This window comes from Pongo abelii, chromosome 16 (assembly GCF_028885655.2).
Source record: "Pongo abelii isolate AG06213 chromosome 16, NHGRI_mPonAbe1-v2.0_pri, whole genome shotgun sequence".
In the NCBI taxonomy this organism is placed as follows: Eukaryota; Metazoa; Chordata; class Mammalia; order Primates; family Hominidae; genus Pongo; species Pongo abelii.
In genome coordinates, this window is record NC_072001.2 from 99,924,314 (window position 1) to 99,944,064 (window position 19,751).

A 19,751-nucleotide genomic window follows, 5' to 3' on the forward strand; every position below is an offset into this window, starting at 1 on the left:
GGGCATGCTGTTAGAAATACTAGCAAGGGAAGAAAGCAGGGAGGTCGGAGGACTGGAGAGGTGGGGACCCTGGGGAGGTGGCGGCTCGGAGTCTAGGTGACGGGGAGAGACGGGGCAGGTAGGTGTCGGGAGGGGGCCCGGCCGGAGCCAGCGGGAGGGCCAGACCCGGAGGCCCCCAGCCTGGCGTGCCCGCCCAGGCCGAGGCTGAGGAGGAGCAGGAGGAGGAGGAGGAGGGGGAGGAGGATCTCCAGATACACTCGGAAGGCGGTGCCACAGAGCTTGGAGCTGAAAGGAATAACAAAACATGCTCTTAACCATCATCCCCCTCCCGAGAAGCTGGAGGAAATTTCCCCAACCAGTGACAGTCATGAGAAAGACACAAGTTCCCAAAGCGAGTCTGACATCACAAGAGAATCACCTTTTACATCAACTGACGCTGGGAATTCACTGATGCTTTTCCAAGTTATACAGGCGCAGGGATATCTACTGAAGGCAGCTCGGACTTCTCTTGGGGATATGGTGAACTGGATCAAAATGCCACTGAAAAAGCCTAGGCAATGTTCACAGCCATTGATGAACTCTTGTATGAGCAGAAGTTGAGTGTGCATACTAAGAGTCTACAAGAAGAGCGCCAACAGTGCACAGCTAGCTTTCTTCACCTCAGGATTCTAGGTAGGCAGATAATCACTCCAGGTGAAGGTTATAGATTGTATCCTAGATCCCCTTCTGCTGTTTCAGCTTCATACGAAACAACCTTGTCTCAAGAAAGAGATTCTACTATATTTGGTATAAGGGGAAAGAAGTTACATTTTTCATCTTCGTATGCTCATAAAGCATCTGCTATTGCCAAATCCTCCAGCTTTTGTTCTATGGAAAGAGACGAGGAAGACTCTATAATCATCTCCGAAGGAATAATTCAGGAATACCTAGCATTCGATCACACAGATATGGAAGAGGGATTTCATGGGAAGAAATCAGAAGCAGCTACAGAGAAACAGAAATTAGGGTATCCTCCCATTGCTCCATTTTCCTGCATAAAAGAAGATGTCCTTGTTTATGTGTTTGACAATGTACGGAGCAAGGTTGTGAGCGGTATGGAGCAGTTGACACGTAGTCACTGGGAAGGATTTGCCTATGATGATGAGAGTAATGTTGTAGTTACCAGACCGGATTCAGAAAGTTTCTGTGTGCTGAGTGAGCCACATCCTTTGGTGTTACCACGAGTGCCACAGTCTAAGGTGCTGTCCGTTACCTCAAATCCGATGGGTCTCTGTCAATCAAGTAGTCATCAGCCAAATGTGAATGGTCTCTTGGTTCATGGATGCCTCTACAGCCAAGAAATCTCTCCCTAATGGACAGGCTCCTAGATCTTGATGACAAGCTACTTATGAGGCCTGGGGTCCAGTACCATCCTTTCAACTAAAAATTGGCCAAATCGAGCTATGGAGTTTTTAGTACATCATCTCTGTCATACACAGTGCAGTCCACCAAGAGACGCAATGCATCGCCACGAATCCTTCATCCGATCAGCACGAGCCATTCGCGTGCTGGAATACCAAGACTTGTGGAAGAAATCCTCAGAGAAGCCCGAGTCCCAGTGGCAGCCAGCTCGCTCTCCTCTCCCTCACCAATGTCCCTGAGTCGAAATAATCTGCTACCACCTATTGGCACAGCTGAAGTGGAACTTGTGAGCACTGTGGGGCCACAAAGACAGACGAAGCCCCGTGGCGACTCCAGTCGAGCTCCAAGTGCGGTGGTGGATGAACTTAACTATCAGCAGCCACAAGAAAGTCTCCTTTTGCCCGACTTTTTCTCCAGGCCCAACACAACTCAGTCATTTTTGGTAGAGTGACATACTTCCTAGAATGGTCTTGATGGTTGGGGAAAGAAAAGGTGGGGGGAATAGTAGTTTGGCTGACTTAAGACTTTATCTAGAGGCTTAACTCAGAATAAAAGTTGAGTTTCTAACAATAAAAAAAAATACTAGCAAGGGAACACAGTTGATACAAGTAGCAATGAGCGGGTATGAAAGGAAAGATTATCTTAAAATCTGGAACAAAATAAATTTTAAATTGTATATTTTTGTTTTAAAAACTACTTAGAAAAAAACTATCTAGGCCTATATGGATTAAAATCTTATTCTTTTACAAAATACTTTTCATATCCAGAGCATATCATTTTCTATTAAAAAATACACCAAGTACCAGCTGTACTTTGGTCAATGACAACCATGTATTCATTTGACACAGGGAATTCCGCCTTGGTTTGAGCCATATCTCTGCACATAGGAGAAACTGCTTATTTACAATTGCTACTCAACTGTTACAGCAGCAGGAAGGGCGCCTCGGTGTCTTGTTATCCTTATTTCTCTAGGTTGTCACTCTTCCTTAATTGTTTCCCAGGTACCCATTTTTATTTCTAGGGAACTGGACATTGCCAGAAAGGGCAAAGCCTAGGTCCCATGGTTTTAGGACTGAAGTAAGAAAGGACTTCATGGAGGCAGAGTCATTTCAGTATAGCAATCCAAACAACACCATTTCTTGCTTTTCCCTCACAGGCATAATAAACACCCTGAGATAAGTGAAAAATAATTAGAAATAGCAGCTAAGAGATGATGGTGAAGAGGAACTATTTAAGAAATAATGAACAAGATTTAATAAGAGACACTGATATCAAATTGAACATATATCCATATCTAGATATACTGAGTGAAACTTAATGGCTTCAAAGACATCCATGTTCCTTCAAAGGACATGATCTCGTTCTTTTTAATGGTTGCATAGTATTCCATGATGTATATTTTCTTTATCCAGTCTACCACTGATGGGCATTTAGATTGATCCCATGTCTTTGCTATTGAACATACACCTACCATGTGTCTTTAATGTAGAACAATTTATATTCCTTTGGGTATATACCCAGTAATGGGATTGCTGGGTCGAATGTTAGTTCTGTTTTTAGCTCTTTGAGGAGTTTCCACACTGCGAAAAGCAGTTTTATTTATCTCAAGAAAACATAGCCATTAAATGTTCTTAATAGATTACATGATTTTGTACTTGTCAATTTTTGTTTTCTTTAGAAGGAGCATGCATCCCCATGTGGATAAATGCCATCTGAGCCATAGCTTTAGCATTTTGTATCCTTGAACCTCCTTCTTAACCTAAAGATACATAACCTGAAAAGGCCTAGCAAGTGAAAATCCTTTAATTCTTGACATAGATGAAGCTCAGCACATTGTTTGTGAGGACCTAAGGTTTAAAAAAAATCATTAATTCAAACTTAGAGTCTTGAGTGGGAGATGCCTCCATGATTACTTACTAAAATGTTTTCTGTCTTTAAGGATACTTTTTAAAAAAAGAAAAATAAGAAAACTGAAAATATTGATATTGTAATAAAGGGAAGAAAATTATAGCTACTGCCTGGTAAAAGGAAGCTTGTTTATACAGGATTTCAAAAACTTTAGATCTATTATCTACATATAAAGAAGAGTTGGCCGGGCGTGGTGCCTCAGACCTGTAATCCCAGCACTTTGGGAGGCCGAGGTGGGCGGATCACGAGGTCAGGAGATCGAGACCATTCTGGCTAACAGGGTGAAACCCCGTCTCTACTGAGAAATACAATTAGCCGGGCGTGGTGGCGGGCACCTGTAGTCCCAGCTACTCAGGAGGCTGAGGCAGGAGAATGGCGTGAACTGGTGAGGCAGAGCTTGCCACTGCATTCCAGCCTGGGTGACAGAGTGAGACTCCATTTCAAAAAAAATAAAAAATAAATAAAAGAAATAAGAGTTAAGCATATCGATTCAGTGATCTCCAATATGAAATGTAAACCTTTATAGTTTTCATCATAAGAAATTTCATTATTAGCTTGCATATTCCTGTACTTAAGGAATAACAAGAGATTTCCAGCAAACCATTTCTTATTTGTTAAGAATCATTGGCTCTCTTATGTTTTGCGAGTTTTATTAAAGTTTTCTATTTTGCTGCTAATTATGTTTTCACCTTGTTTGGGACTAACATATGTAAACCTGACCCTTGTATTTAGAAACACACAAAGCATGGAAATGGGAATGACAATGTAGTGTTTCTGATTAACAAAGGTACAACCTGACCTTACAACTTAGCATTCATCCAGTTCTATGGTAAATACAACCATATTACACAGTGTGCCTCAATCTGCAGGAATCTTAGGTCATGACCATTCTAGAAGTCTTTGGATCACCTGTTGTGCCTTCAACAGTGTTTTGTTTCCCCCTGAACATCCCAAGTGAAGTCATCATTGGTGATTGTATTTATGGTTCTCCTGAGTTTCACGATAACAATTTGAAAATGTCAACATCTGAGTTTTATGATATTAAACTGTGCATGATCCTCTATTTTTCTTATTAATCTTGACTAAGATTTGCTACAAAAAGATGAAATTTAACATCCTTGCCAAATTTTGTGGGCTCAGAACTGAGCCCACAAAATTTACATCGTCAGTTTATCCTGCTGTGGACTTAGCTAGTAACACTGTTTCAACTTCTGCTTTTCTAAAAAAACCAGAGTAGAATGAAAGAGAAGAGGGGAAATTAATAGTTGATCATCCCTAATATTTTCAAATGTGTTCATATTACTTTAATTTTAGCTGAAAAGGTAGCACTCTCCCCATTTGACAGATGATAAAATGCAAGTCCCTAAAGTCAAACATTCTCAGCATCAGCCATGAAAAGATAAGAGTTGAGATTTGATCTAGTTCTGAGTTTCCAAACCCTGGTGATACCATTGCCCCATTCTGAAAAGAAGAGATAAAGGAAAACAGATTTTTATGTTCCTAATTTTTTTATTTTAAAGAATAAAATACACACTGTCAGGCTCCACTTTATACAATTCACCCTTCTCTCTCCTGCTGATGAAAGAATCCACTACTTCAGGGAGAGCAGTGTAATCGGTCCAGGTGCTAAAATGTCATTATGCTGCCACACTCTCAGGAAGGGCACTTCTGTCCTAATGGGACGTTAGGACAAGGCATTGAGGTTTGATCCCAGAACTGCAGAGAACTCCAGAAGTTTCACTTGTTGAAAATACTTTTCATAATAGCATTGAGCAATTTGTAATCATATAACATGCCTGACATGGTTGCAAATTTGTTGACAGATTATCAGAAAGAGCACTATGTTTTTTATTCGGCTCTTGATTCATAAGTTCTATCACACTTGGAAAAATAGAGGGCTGGAATCTCATATAGCTTCCTGCATTTCTGACATCGTATCAGACCCACATATTTGTGCAGCCCAGATGTGCTAGGAAGTAGTAGACAACTACATTGGTCTTGGAAATGACTAACATATTAATTACAGATGAATTAATCTAATATACAGTCAAGATGATGTGTATCAGACACTTGACTGGTTATTTAAACACATTTTTCTCTTTAAAATACAAAACATACATATTTCTCACAGGACATAGAAAACGTTTTCTGTGGTATAAATTTTAAATTCTTATAAAGAATTTACAACAATGTTTGACACATACTTAAAACAATAATAACAGCTATTATTTATCGAGTGCTTAATATGTTCCATGTACTTCATGTATATTATCTCACTCCACAGGGTGCGTATCACCATATCCATTTTACTGATGACACAATTTTTTTGTAGTTAAGTAAGTGGCAGAGCTGGGAGTTTTCATTTATTCAACAAATATTTTTGAATGCCTAGCACTAGGCATATGAGTATCCGAACAATATGATGTGTTACATTCTTGTGTATTGTATCTATGAATTATATGCATTTTATGATGTGTCAAAATGTTTTATCCTGATATATGCATTGGGAGCAAGAAAATGTTGGTTCAGATTCAAGTACTTTATTCAAACAAACTGGGAGGCTCATTTTATTCCCAAATCACTGGATTTTAGTTTATAGGACTCCTCTGCCTCCATTCTCTCCCTATGCTCCTTACCAGAAGTGACCTCTCTCTGGGACACCCACCAACTTCCTGTCATTACTCTAGGATTGGCTCTTGGCCTCCCTTCTTCATTATTCCAAATCCAAGCCATTTGCCAACATTTTGGTCTTAGAGCCTCAACTTCCTCAGCACAGTAACTTGCAACAGCACTCCATTTCATATGGGCCTGGTTATATACAATTTTGCTAAGCTTCCTAGAGTTTTTCCAACTTCCAAATCTTAAATCCAGAGTTTTGTCTTCTGGTGACATCTTTACGTGTTACTTTTCCTATTGTCTTCTGTCAACTGAGCCTACTCTTATTACCACCGTCAAGCGGCTAGCATTAAATGAATAAACGTTTCCTATTTGCCAGGGACTGCTCTAAGCTCTTTAAAACGATCTCATTGCATCTTCATAACTTACTCTTGTCCAGCTCAGAGATGGAGAGAGTTGGGATTTGAACCAAGATTTCCATAACTCCAAATATAAATTTCTTATTCATGTTTTAGTGCTGCTTAATTCTTAGGCCTACTTCTTACTTTATTTGCCTCCCTGCCCGCCATCAGATGCTTCAATTGTGTTCTTGCTGACACCCCACAGTTGCTGCCTTCTTTGACTTTCCAATGACTACGATGTCACTCCTTGGTTCTGAATAAATCTGACTTCTGCTTTCTCCACTTGCAGCTGGTAACCATTACTGCAGAACACCGATTTTCAGATTGCATTTAACACCTAGGTTTTAAAATTAATTTACTGGGTTGGAAGATGCATTCACAAAATGCCAATACAATGTAGGCTACATTACATGAAGTGGAGCTGAAAGCTCTTCGGGGAAATATTTGTTATATATAACAATTTTTGTTACTCATCTGGGAAACATATATGAATGACTGGTGATATACAATGTATTTACAGGTTAAAAATGCTTTTAAAAGCAACTGCTTTTAGAAATCGTTGTGACTGAGACCATGGGTTTCACTGCAACTTTATAACATCACACTTCCACTAGATCTCTTTTATTTATAGCCAGTTGCCTAGTTCAATACCTATTCTTGCTGGTCTCAGTATTCTGCTTTCTTCAAGCCATATTTGACCCTCTTACACGAGCAGGAGGTCTTTCTCCTACCTTATTAAGAAGCTTCTGGCTGGGAGCGGTGGTTCATGCCTGTAATCCTAGCACTTTGGGAGGCTGAGGCAGGTGGATTGCCTGAGGTCAAGAGTTTGATACCAGCCTGGTCAACATGGCGAAACCCAGTCTCTACTAAAAATACAAAAAATTAGCCGGGTGTGTTGGTGGATGCCTGTAATCCTAGCTACTCCGGAGGCTGAAGCAGGAGAATTGCTTGAACATAGGAGGCGGAGGTTGCAGTGAGACCAGACTGCACCACTTCACTCCAGCCTGGGCATAAGAGCAAAACTCCATATCGGGGTGGGGTTGGGGGGGCGGGGAAGGAAACTTCCACTACTTTTCTCCTTTCATGATTTATTGGTATCTTCTTTCTCTCTGGGTAATTGTATGCCACTGTTTAGAGACTAACAGTTTCTTATTATTTACATAATAAAATGGTCATCTTGGTGCTCCATGCTGTGCCACCCATCTATCATGACTCCTCCGCAAACTCAGTCTCCCCCAGTTTCTGTCCATTGGCCTTGACTCTGCCCAGTGCAACCTCTACTTGAAATGCTCTGCCTTGTAACTGTGCCATTCCTACCTGGCTTGAATGCTATCCCTGAAAGGCAAATTATCTATTTCCTTAAGCCAAAAGCCATTTCTTTCCTACTTCTGTTCCTATGACCTTTTTTGGTTTGTTTTATTTCTCAAATACCACTCTCTGGCTTGTCATACAGTTAAATCATGTGCACGCCACCATTTCACCAATAGATTATAAACCATTAGCTACATTCCAAGTCTTATTCTTCTTTGCATCCCCTTTAGTGTCTTTAGGAAAATGCAGTGCCCAACCTGGGGTCTTTTTGGGCTCAAGAAAACAGACTTGCATGACTGCTATGGGCTAGGCATGGCTCTTGAAAGGATATAAGCCACAAAACACATAGCACGCCAACAGAGCAGCGTCAGCCTTTTCTTTTTAGTAAGAAGGATCCTTACAGAAGTCAACATCTCTGGTTAAGGGCTATGCTTTTGGAGCTCTCCTTAGGTGTGAGGAAAGAAAACTAGCCCAGACAAGCATAGGAGCTCCATATTCCAACTAGGAACCAATATTTTCTGGCACACTTCCTAGTTTAGCCTCCAGGGTCCCTGTAAAGGCCATATATCTCCCACTATAAGAGTCAGCAGTATGGGATACACCTCATTCCTTTGTATCTCCTTTTAGTTGGATACAATTGCCCAGTTAGGGGTCACTTTCACCATAAACAATGTTACCTAGTAACAGCTGACATCCCAACTCTATCAGATATCCCAGCAGAACAGAGAAAGTTAACCCAAAGACAGTGCCAAATGTGCCTGTAGAGGAAGAGGCATATTTTTGTTTGTTAACCCTTAGCCACAGAAGAGAACTAGTATCCATTGAGTGTCCTTTACAGTAGGTTGTTTTCCATAGATTGTCTCTTTCTATCCTTACAATAATTCTAAAAACTATACTTCATTCATATTTTACAGAGGAGGAAACTGAGGTCCAGAGAGGTTGAGTAACACCCTAAACTACATTTTAGAGCTAGGAGATTATAGCAATTACCACTTGTCTGGCTTCAAAATATTTTTCTAGCCCATGCTGCCTAATTCAGCAGCAGACAGAAGGCATGCAATAAATATTTGTTAGTAATAACAGTCTTTATCTTTGACTAGCTTAATGCCAGCACTTGCATTATTTTGAAAAGGATTTTTTATTCCCCCAGATACAGATAGGTTTATCTTGGAATGGTTATTTCTGAAGTCTAGGGTAATTAAAATAGGATATGACGTCTATTTTCAAAATGGTTTCACAGCAAGTAAGTAACAGAACTAAAATTTTCCATCAGTTTCTATCTGTCAGGTCAATTATTCTGAGCCTCAGTTTCTTTAGAAAATAAAGGGATTGGATTTGATCATCTCCAAGGCCTTTCTCATCTTTAATATTCTGTAAAAACAAAGTCTGATTATCTTTCTGCTGTACCTGGCAAGCCTAGGTGGCCAATTAGGAAGCAAGGATAAAGGTACCTAAAATGTCTACTTTCTTTTCCTTTTTATGTAATGAATGGCTGTGGCCAGGACCCTCTTGTTTCTGGGATGAGTCTCTTATTTGAACAGAACATTTAACACAGAAGATTTTCAAAGTATGTGGGTTTTGTGTCTATCAAAAAAGAAAACACGCACTCCAACCAGTGAATCCACCATTCAATGAGGCAGAGAACTGCCCTCTGGAAAGCAACCAGCATCTCAAGGGAGTATTTTAAGCACATCCCAGTGTTCATTCTAAACGTGCATTACCTTCACTGTGTAAGAGTTTGGGGTTTATAAGTGAGGAAATACCATTTTATATGCAGAGAGGATCACACAACTGTGGCAGAATAGAAATTACTTTTTCAAATTTTCTAAAGTAAAACCTCCAAAGAAATATCTATTTCTATAAGACCTTATTGTCATTTTCTCTAAAGTCACTCATCTAGTTATTTTAAATTGGTTCTGAAACACAATCATACATTCAAAAACCTAGTAACAGGCTCTCTGGAATGCACTAGAGCAGTAAATATTAGTTTCAATTAAACATTAATCCAAAGGATATTATTTCACTCTCTTAAGCCTCATTGAGGTTCATTATTAGAAAACATGCCTTCAATATCTCATTTTACATTCCCACTCTAAAACTATATCATGAATGTAAATTTATTTTATGATCCATTCTTAATCAATTCAAGAGTTTATACTCTTATAAATTGGTTAAAATATTTTAAAATTGCATTTGTTCTAATTACTTCAATAGAACAGAAAATATAAATTTAATATTTTTGGTATTTTTCTTACCATAAATTAAGCTTTTATAACTTTTAGCAGTTTTGTTGGATAGAATTAACCAAGATTTTTCTTCAGGATTTCTTCAATTGCTTCATGCATGGAAAAGACTCCCCCAAGCTGTGGTTATATAGATACATATTATTGTATTCTATTATTTTCAAAAACGTTTAGCACTCTTTAAATAATCCATCCAGTTTAATATATGGAAGTTTTCTGAAAAATTATTCTGGTTAATGGACTTTCTACCACAACATGAACGCAAACATTATAAGCAGCAACTTTTGCTATTTCAGACGTTTATATAGACATCTATTGTTGACCTAGGTCTTAATTGATCTACCTGTACGATTGACATACTGCTGTCAATGGAATGTCTGCAAAGATTATTGAAATATGCAAATAACCAGCCAATAAAAAAAAAAATAGAGGAGAGAGTGTGCATCCCTGCAGCCCCGCACGACGGGCCCGCCGCCTTTGGTGACCCCCCTCCCCCCCGCCCCGGCCTCAGGGTGGGCAGCGGTCAACGCGCCAAGACCCTCGGGAGCCCCGCCCAGAGCCTGCTCCGCTCTCAGGCCGCCCGGGCTCGCCAGCCGCCAGCCGCGCTCGCCTATGGAGATCCTAGAAGAGTTCGACAGGGGGAAGCTCCAAGAATCCTTCCCAAAGACACCTGGATAGGGGTGAAAGGTGGGAGAGAGGCTCAAAAACACCTGCCCTGTGGCCCGTACGGGCTTGGGACTGGCCCAGGATAGGGGCTAGTTGTCAGGCACTCCTAGTAAACTAGGGATGAGCTTTGCCCCAGGTGCAGGGACACGCACACAAGTGTGTGGTTTAGCATGTATGTGCCAGTGTGCTGGATTCAATGCACTCTACACAACCGTGGGCACAATGTTCCTACCTCTGTTGCCTCCCCTACTAGAGATTCTTCACACTGGTGATGCCTTGCTTGATCCCCCTTCTCAAGTTTGGAGTCCCAGCGAAGCTGCTGACCAAGATATCCCTGGGCTTTCACGCTGCCTGAGGACAGCCTGAGTGCGGTCTCTGGGAGTCTAGCCCGGTGACTGCAAACTCTCAGTTGCGTGATTCAGTGCAGTGTTAAATGAGGCCAAGGGAAACACCTGTGGTTAAGATGAGCAAAGGCTGTTTTACTCTTTGACACTGCCCAGACCTGTTTCTAAAAATCAGAGGCATAAGAGACACAAAGCCTCATTTTCTCTCTCACAATATATGTGTGGTGGATGAAGTCATGCAAAGCTGCCAGCCTTGGGCTCACATTCAGACTCCCTCGGCTTGGCAGGAGAAGTCCTCAGTTCTGGATATTTTCTATAGCCTAGGCCCTTGGCTGTGTGCTGCAGAGAGATACTCATCAGACACAGAATCTACACTCAAGGACTTTTCTTGCAATATATGGAGCAAGGGTTTCAGCAACTCTGGAGGCCCCCTCTAACATGTTCCTTTAGGACAGAAAATAATCAGACTTTCAAACTAGGAAACACTGACTCCCATAAAATTCATTCATTCTGCACTATTTAAGACAGTGTTCAACATTAATTGAAGATGGGATGATGATTTTCTTTGTGTCATCCCATAAAGTCTAATCTTTTTTTCTTTTTTTTTTTTTGTTTGTTTTTGAGATTCCTGTCTTGCTCTGTTGCTCAGTCTGGAGTACAGTAACACCATCATACCTCACTGCAGCCTTGAACTCACACACTCAAGTGATCCTCCTGCCTCAGCCTCCCAAGGAGCTGGGACTTCAAGTGTGTGCCACTATACCTGGCTTTATCTTCTGTATTTTTCTGAGAATGGGAAATAAAATTTGAACAAGCTTCTGGAAAAATTATGATGCATTTGGCCAATTCAAAATGATTCATTGTCTTAGAATCTTAGACTCTGAAGTGCTTGTATTATTTAATTTTTTTCGGAAGATTGGTTAAATATTCACTTTGCCAGTACTTACTAGCCAATAGATTTTTAAATTATATTATTCATGAGATATCTCAATTTCTTAATAATTTAAAGAAACTATAACTCTTTTCGATATATATCCTGTTGGATTTTGAAGATTTGGGATTTGGAGGATTTATATAAAATAATAGTTTTTCATTTTTAAAACTAAAAAGAAATTATTATTTCAAATAGTTTTATGAACAGTAATGATAATTTAAAATACACAAATAATAGATTTTAATTTGGTTTGGTTTGGTTTTCACCAGTGTAGTATATAAATATCATTAGTGCAGTTTTACCAAATTTCAGAGTACTACTCTCTTGACCATCTGTTAAATGTCTATTTAATGCACAGCTTTCCCCGAGTTCATTTAAGAACATTCTGAATAAAAATGTTTACAGATAACAATTATAACAAGACTGAGTGAAGTTTACTGTGAAAATCTGGGAATTTGGGTACCGGTCACCGGACAGTGAAAACGGAAGCCTTGTGCAACATGCTTCTGGCCTGTTCTCTGGGTTCATAGTAGGAACCGAAACCCTGGAGACTGCAATTTAACAAAACAGGGCTACAATTTTTCACCAAAAGAGTAGGATCACATGCACTCAAATGCAAGCTCACAACTGGCTAGTTTGCAGCTTTGAGAAGTCATCTCAAAATGGACGAATACTCTTCTTAATGCTGCTGAACATTTCTGGCCCATTTCCCCTACCACTAAAGGATATTTATTAAGGGCCTCACATACATACGATGACACTCAGTATTTTGCAAAAGCCTATTGAAACACTCATTGGAGGCATTTTGTTGTTACTACTGCCCTCGGGGACTTTGGTTTATGCTAAGTTTAGCCATTGTCTTGCTGTTTGGATGTCTAATAATGACCATAATCCTCGTTGTTTCCTCCAAATGTTGCCCATGAGCCAGGTTTTGCTTACTAGAAATTTTTCCTGAACTTACTACATTATTGCTTCAACGAGATGTTTACAAAGGAGTTAATTTTTTTTAACGCACCTACGAAGGGCATCTTTTAATTCTATGTCAGGTCCTCGCCCAAATTTTCATAGCTTGTCTCTGATGTGATTTCCTGCTTACTGGATCCCCCTCCATGGTCCTGACTCAGTAAGTAGTTACAGAGGATTTCTGAGATCCCTGAGGCCAATGGAGCTTTAATTTGTATTAAATCTCTTCAGCAGAGCTGAAAGGACATTTTTAGAAAAACCCTGAGTACAAGCACTCACTAAAGACATTGCAATATAGCAGGTTTAGCAGTTAAAATTCTTACTCCACAAAAATACACAGATTCAAGTGATGCAACATTATTTACTTCTTTTTTCTTCCCTTTTTAAAAAAGTAAAATCTGCCTCTGAGTTCCCATCCCTTTTGGCATAAGCAAAATTTATCATCACTTATTTGAGGGCGCCCTCTTTTTTCTGTTCCTCTTGCACAAATCTTTCAGAGACTATACAAACTCTGGTCTTTGATCACAGTGAACACTACTGTTCTAATGTCTATAATAGCCACAGTTCACTGGTGATGGGCACTGGAAGCCAGGATCCTAGACCCCCAGGGTGTAGCTTCCCTAAAGCCATCTCCTGGGGTCCAGCCACCCTGAAGCTATCTCCCCCTGGGGCCAGACCACTCTCCTGGGGCACCGTTAGGGCAATGGGCCATGACTCTGAGGTCCTATATTAATTCTCCCGAAGTTTGAGGACTACCACCCCAGCTTTCTTCTGCTGTTGTCTCTTTCTTTCACCCCCCCTTTTTTTTCTTGCAGATAATTCACTTTATCTCCCCTCAGTGTACCCTTCAATATACAGTCTTTATTTGCATTCTGGAGTTGAATTAGGAAAATATGTTAAACTAGTTTCTTTGTTTTTTCTTATTTACACCTTGATAAAGAGACCTGTTCAAAACAACTTCACGCAGAGCGTGCCAGCTGTCCTCAGACCTAAGACTTAGCAACCTCCCCTCAGCATGTCACAGGGAAGTATGTGTGTGCATGTGTATGTGTGTGTATGTGTCTGTTCATGCATTGATTCAACAAACATTAACTGAGCATCTAAAATATGCCATGTTTTCTAACCCCTGGGAATAGATGAGTGAATAGGTAGAGTCCCTGCTCTCAAGGAATTTACAGTGTTTTGGGAGAAACCAAAGACAAGGAAGTGATGAGTTCCCAACCACAGAGATAATCAGGGGTGTCAGGGGAGTCTTTGGAGTGAGCCTCTCCTGGCCCAGGGGAAATTCCAGAAGACTTTCAGAAGAAAGTCAAGTCTAGGGTGCATTCCAGAGGATCTCATTCCAAAGGAGTGAGAAGAACGGTGGCAAGATGTCTATTTTAGCAGAGCCATAAATATGTGGCTAGGTCAACACAGAGAGAAAAGTAGCCTTTCAGAAAACTCCAAGTGTTTCCTTAACACATGCTGCTGTGAGATTAACGGCCAGGGCAAGTGATAAAAGAAATTTCCACTGACCACTTACAAGACCCAAATGCCCCCCACCGACTCTGCAAGAAGAACTGAGGATGTAAAATCTTCCCTGTGATGCAATTTCTTGCCTTCCCTCCTTTGGGTGAAATTCTGGGCCAGTTCCAGACTTTTTCCAGAAACTTTCAGGTAATAACAAGTCCTGGAGTCAGTTTAGTCATAAGACAGATCCATTTCAGTAACTAAAATACCAAGTCCTGTGCGAGAGTCAAGACTACGAACTTCCTTTAGAGCGTTTTCCCTCTCTTGAGTAGTGGCTAAGGCGGGTACTCACAGTGGGAGATGAGGGTATGGTTTGCAGTTTTGAGCTTTGCTTCTTTCTCCTCATCCCTGCTGGCCTTACTGTGGATCCCAGCATTGAGGAATGGGGAAGTGGATTAGTTTGCCCCTGATCTGGCTGTGGTACATGCTCAGGGCTGACCCTTACCGGGGCGCTGTTAAGTGTGCCTCAGATTGGTGCCCTGACCACGTCTAACTGCACCCTCCCAGCCGTGGGCAAATCACATCCCAAGGTCGGCAATTGCCTCTTCTTTTATAGTCAAACACTCCTCCCTCCCTACCCCCAACGCTTGCTTCCTAGAAACTCTCCTGGATGGGATTTTAAAACGGCTCCTGGACAGGGCTTCCCCTTGAGTGGCAGTTCTGGTCAGTGCCACATAGCAAATCACACCGGCTCCACTCCCTTTCCATAAAGGCACGATCAGCCCCCATGGAAACCAAGTCTTTCTCTGCCTGGCAGCCTCAGCCTGAGCCTCCACTTCTTCCCCTGGGGTCAGATATCAAGGCACTGTGCCTGCCAAAATTCAAGGGACAGATCCACCAGCATTCTTTGTGGCCATTCTTCAGTGTGAGTTCATGGGGAACACACTCCTCTCTCCCAGCAAGGAATACCAAAAATGCCCCGCCACTTCAAGACATTTCTCCAGAAAAGTCTTTTTTCTTTTCCAGACTTCCAACATTTTTAGACATTCATATCAGTGCTGAACTAAGGTTCACAAAACTGGTATTAATGGCTGCCTCCTTTCTAAGTCAAGTTCCTTACTTTAAAAGATAGGAGAAATTTTCCATCTATTTTTCTTCCTTGGCTTGTTAAACCACAATGAAAACAAAACAAGAAAACTTTTTAAATATCTTGTTATGCATGACATGTATGTAAAGAGCTTGAGCTTTATCTTGGTAACAGGGAGGGATTGTTACATTTGTTTAATAGTCTTGAGTGTGTTAACAAGGGCATGAACCCTGATCCAACAGGCATATTCTTGATGCTCTCTGTTACTTCCCCCACCCCCAACCCCTCCCAGCAACCACCCCTAAGAGGAAAGGATGAGATTCTGGTTGTCAGCTCCCCGAATGCTGCCCCCAGATAAGGGGCAGTGTTAATGAAATCAAATTAGACTGTGATAAGGAAGGGAAGTGGAGGCTCGGACACAGCATGCCACAGTCTGAGCCCCCAGCATATCACCTTTCTTTCTTCTCTTTATTACCTTCAGCTCAGCTGGGTCAGGCCCATGATTCATCTACAGCTGGGGTGAAGGTACAGAAATAGGTTGGGGTTTAGGTGAAGTGAGGAAGTGGTGGGCATACTTTGGACCTTCAGATCCTTCATGCTCTTGTCACAGCTTCCTCATCTGCCCCCTATATGTTCTCTGGATGTACCTTCTCTGTCAAATGACATTTCATGTCCCTTTCTAGGAACCAAGGAATATAGCTGCCCCAGGCACTGCCCTTCAGGGGAAGAGAGTGGCCTGGCATGGCCGACAGCACCACCACCTTCACGTCTGTGCTTCTTCCTCCATCTGTCCGGGAGCCTTGCTTTTTGGGCCTCTGCCATCAAATCACATTTCCCTGCATCACTTTTTTTTCCTGCTGCATCTTTAGTTTTCTTTTTCTGTGTTGCTCTCTTTTTTCGGTCATCATATCTTTACGTTGTCTTTCTAGACATCTGAAAAAAATTGACTTCTCTGTCTCCCTATTTCCTTCTTCCTAGTTTGTCTGCTTGCCTCTTATTTTATTCATCTAATATAATTTTTAGACAGAAAGGGATGATTGGAGCCTGAATGGCCAAAGGGACTGAAGACAAAGGTCTGATTTTTTTTTTTCACCTTGCCCAAATTCCTGTCCTAAGGGGTCTGGGGAGTCATGCCCTATAAGCCATCAATCTCATCAGATGGGTTTTATTTGACCCTGTATATAGTGACTTACTTTCCAATTTGACTCTGGTGTAACAAGGAAGAAAATCAAAGTATTTTACCCCAAAATATATTTTCTTGCTATACCTTGAAATTGCCCTGCAAAGTCTCTTGTGGGAAAAAATCCACATTCTATAGAGAATCCCCTTTCCCCTTTGTTTTCCTTCCTTTCTTTCAAGATCCAGGAGATAATCAACTAAGAGCCAGGCACTCTTTTAGGTCTGATAAAAAAAATTTTACAATCTGCTCTCTATCTCTGAAGTCTGCTACCTGCGAGATTCCTCTGCACAATAAAACTTGGTCTCCAGGATCCTTTACCTTAACCTGAACATTCCTATCCATTGATCCCAGGTCTTCAGATAAACTCAACCAATTGTCAACCAGAAAATATTTAAATTTACCTATAGCCTAGAAGCCCCTGCTTTGAGTTGTCCCAACTTTCTGAACCAAACCAATGTATTTCTGAAATGTATTTGATTGATGTCTCATGCCTCCTTAAAAATATATACAACCCAGCTGTACCCTGACCACCTTACCTTGGTCACATGTTCTTAGGACCTCCTGAGGGCTGTGTCATGGGCCATGGTTACTCCTATTTGGTTCAGAATAAATCTCTTCAACTATTTTACGGAGTTTGGCCATTTTTGTCAACAGGGCAATGTGAGAATAGAAGGAAAGGGACAGGGCACCGTTTTGCCACCCTAGAGGCAACTGGTTCAACCAGGACCACCCTGCCTTCAAAAACCATGTGGAAATCTCATTTTCCCACTTTCTCAGATGCCCCAGCCTCTGCCTCTACCACTGCCATCACTTGCCATGAGAAGAATGACATCTAAAGGGGAGTTCCCTGTTCATCATCCTGACCAACTGGCTTTTTATTCTCCAACTGGGAATAGAAAGAAGTTACCCACTGTCACCTTCTCGAACTCCACTGTGATTTGCAAATTCCCATAGGATGACTCCTTAAAGGACACTCTGCTCCCTGACTGACTCCAGCCTCCTTTCCTGCGGTCCGCCCTTCCCTTCTCAACAGTGACATTCTCAGTGGCGGAAAACAAATTCTCAACTGAATTTGAGTTCTCAACACTACCAGGAGTTCAATATAAGATAAAGCTCAATAAATATTTGCCAAGTAAAGTGATTTTCATCAATGAATTTAGATAAAGAGTTCTCAAGTGTTTTCATGTATCTATTAAGTAAGTCAGCAGAAAGCCAACTAAAGCATGAAGGAAGGATAAGAAAATCTGAAGACAAAGGAGAGAAACAAGTAGATGAGCACTGGGACTGGTGTTTTTTTTTTTAGGACATGAACCCTAAAGCTGGAGCAGTTTCTCTGAAAAGTCTAAGACTGCTGTGGGTTTTCTACAACTCTGTGCCTGCACTCCTCTGGGACCTACAAAGGAACGTGTCTCCTGCAATAAACTGATCAAGACCAATTCCAGGTCCCAGCTAAAGGAAAATCTGGGCCTAGCTTTTACACTTGGTCTTAGGGCTTGGACCTGAATTATGGTGCAGGTTTTTTGTGGTTCCCCTCTCTCTCTCACCCATATCTTGTCATGAAAAAACCTGGTTCAAGCTACAGTTGAAGCCCTCTGAAGTTGAGTTTACCATCAAACAGTAGTTTAGTAAAATTCCTGAGAAAGTAGATATCTTCATGTGATTTACTCAGTAGATGTCTACTGAAAAGGGAAGAAGGTTGTATTCCAGGCTTTATGGTGGATGATGGCAAAGCAAACATAACAAGCTTCTACTGTGAAGAGCTCTTCTTTGTGGCCATTGTATCAAGGCTAAAAAGTCAAGGAGAAACAGTCCCCAGCACTTCAGTGCTCTTGTTTTGAAGACTTGGTGAATACAGCAAAGCATCTTCTAACTTCAACTGTCTCCCCTCCCTCCTGCTGCCACTGGAAGAGGTTCTGTTGGGATGAGCACAGAGGCTTGGCTCTCCGCTCCAGAGCACAGGATTAGGACCTCACACCAGGCCAAAGGCCAGTGGTTGCAAATGAAGCAAGCACCTCACTCCCTCACTGTACTAAGGTGAGACAAGTTCCTGAGTTCAAGAGCACTTCACTGGATGGTGTCTAGTGGATACCAGACACCTCCTCCTGCCTTAAGTAGGGCAAGGGGCGATGATGGGGACCTAGACCTTGGATAGCATCCAAATGCGTCTGAAGAACCATCAGCTCTGAGTTAGAATAACTTATTTCAAAAGCTGAAGAGAGAAATTTTCTGGGGATATTTCAGTGGCCCCAAGGGATTCATCCGACCATATTTTTACTCCTTTTCTTCCATGTGTACCAGGAGCCTGCCTGGGGGTGGGGTTTGTGATGATTGTGGGGGCACATTTCAGCCTTTTGGGTATCTTTCTGGCCTCCACACCAAAGGCCAGAACCCCTTCTCTCTTCCCTGTATCTTCCAACGCTTCCCTCATTTGCCTTTTCTTTGCATTCCCTCATCCTGCTCCTTTCTGAGTGCTTTCCTCTATGGTTTTGTCCTTGTGCAGGAGCTGTGAATGGTGGGGAGAAGCATGAGCATGCTAGGGACAGATGGTGGGCTCACTGGGCCAGAATATTATGGCTAGAGTCCCGCTTCTGCCCTTTGCCCTCTCTGAATCCCTCCAGGTCTGTGACATGGACACCTCTGTTTCTGCCTTCTGCTGGCATTCTCTATCTGTTGCTTGCCTCCAATCCCCTCATCACTGCTCTGCACTCTGGATTTTCTCCTAGAGGAAGCAACCAGTCCTTTTGTTATTTTTCTGCTGCTGTCACTCTTTGTTATTTTATTTCTATGTCTTGTTCTTTTTATATATCTCTTTGTATCTTTCTATATAGCTGTCTCTCTCCCTACCTTGCAGATTCTCTTTCCCTAGTAGGGACATTGTGGCTCATCCATTTGACTTTTTCTTTCATAGGAAGAACAGGACACTGGGATGGCTACGGCGGGGTTAGAAGGCAGAGGTGGAGTTGGACATCAGCAAGCAGCTTCCGGGCTGGGGGACCTTGTGCCCTGGAGGTGGTGTTCCATTCCTCAGGTCCGTTCTGTCCTTGCCTTTTCCTTGATCACTCTTTTTTCACTTTTCCAGTAGCCACCATTTGGTTAACAGACATGAAACCAAACCTTCTGACACTGCCCCACTGGCTTTCTGTCTTCTTCTAGCTGGGAACTCTGATAATGGGGTTTCCTTCTCCAACTGTGGACCCCATTATTAAAATCACATCCAGAAAGGCTGACTCAGTCCAGGGAGTATCTAC

General features: G+C 41.7%; 1 pseudogene; it reads left to right on the plus strand.

Moving 5' to 3' along the window:
• Positions 1-227: 227 nt before the first annotated feature.
• Positions 228-2,017, plus strand: LOC100939367 (primary cilium assembly protein FAM149B1-like; annotated as a pseudogene).
• Positions 2,018-19,751: the final 17,734 nt, after the last annotated feature.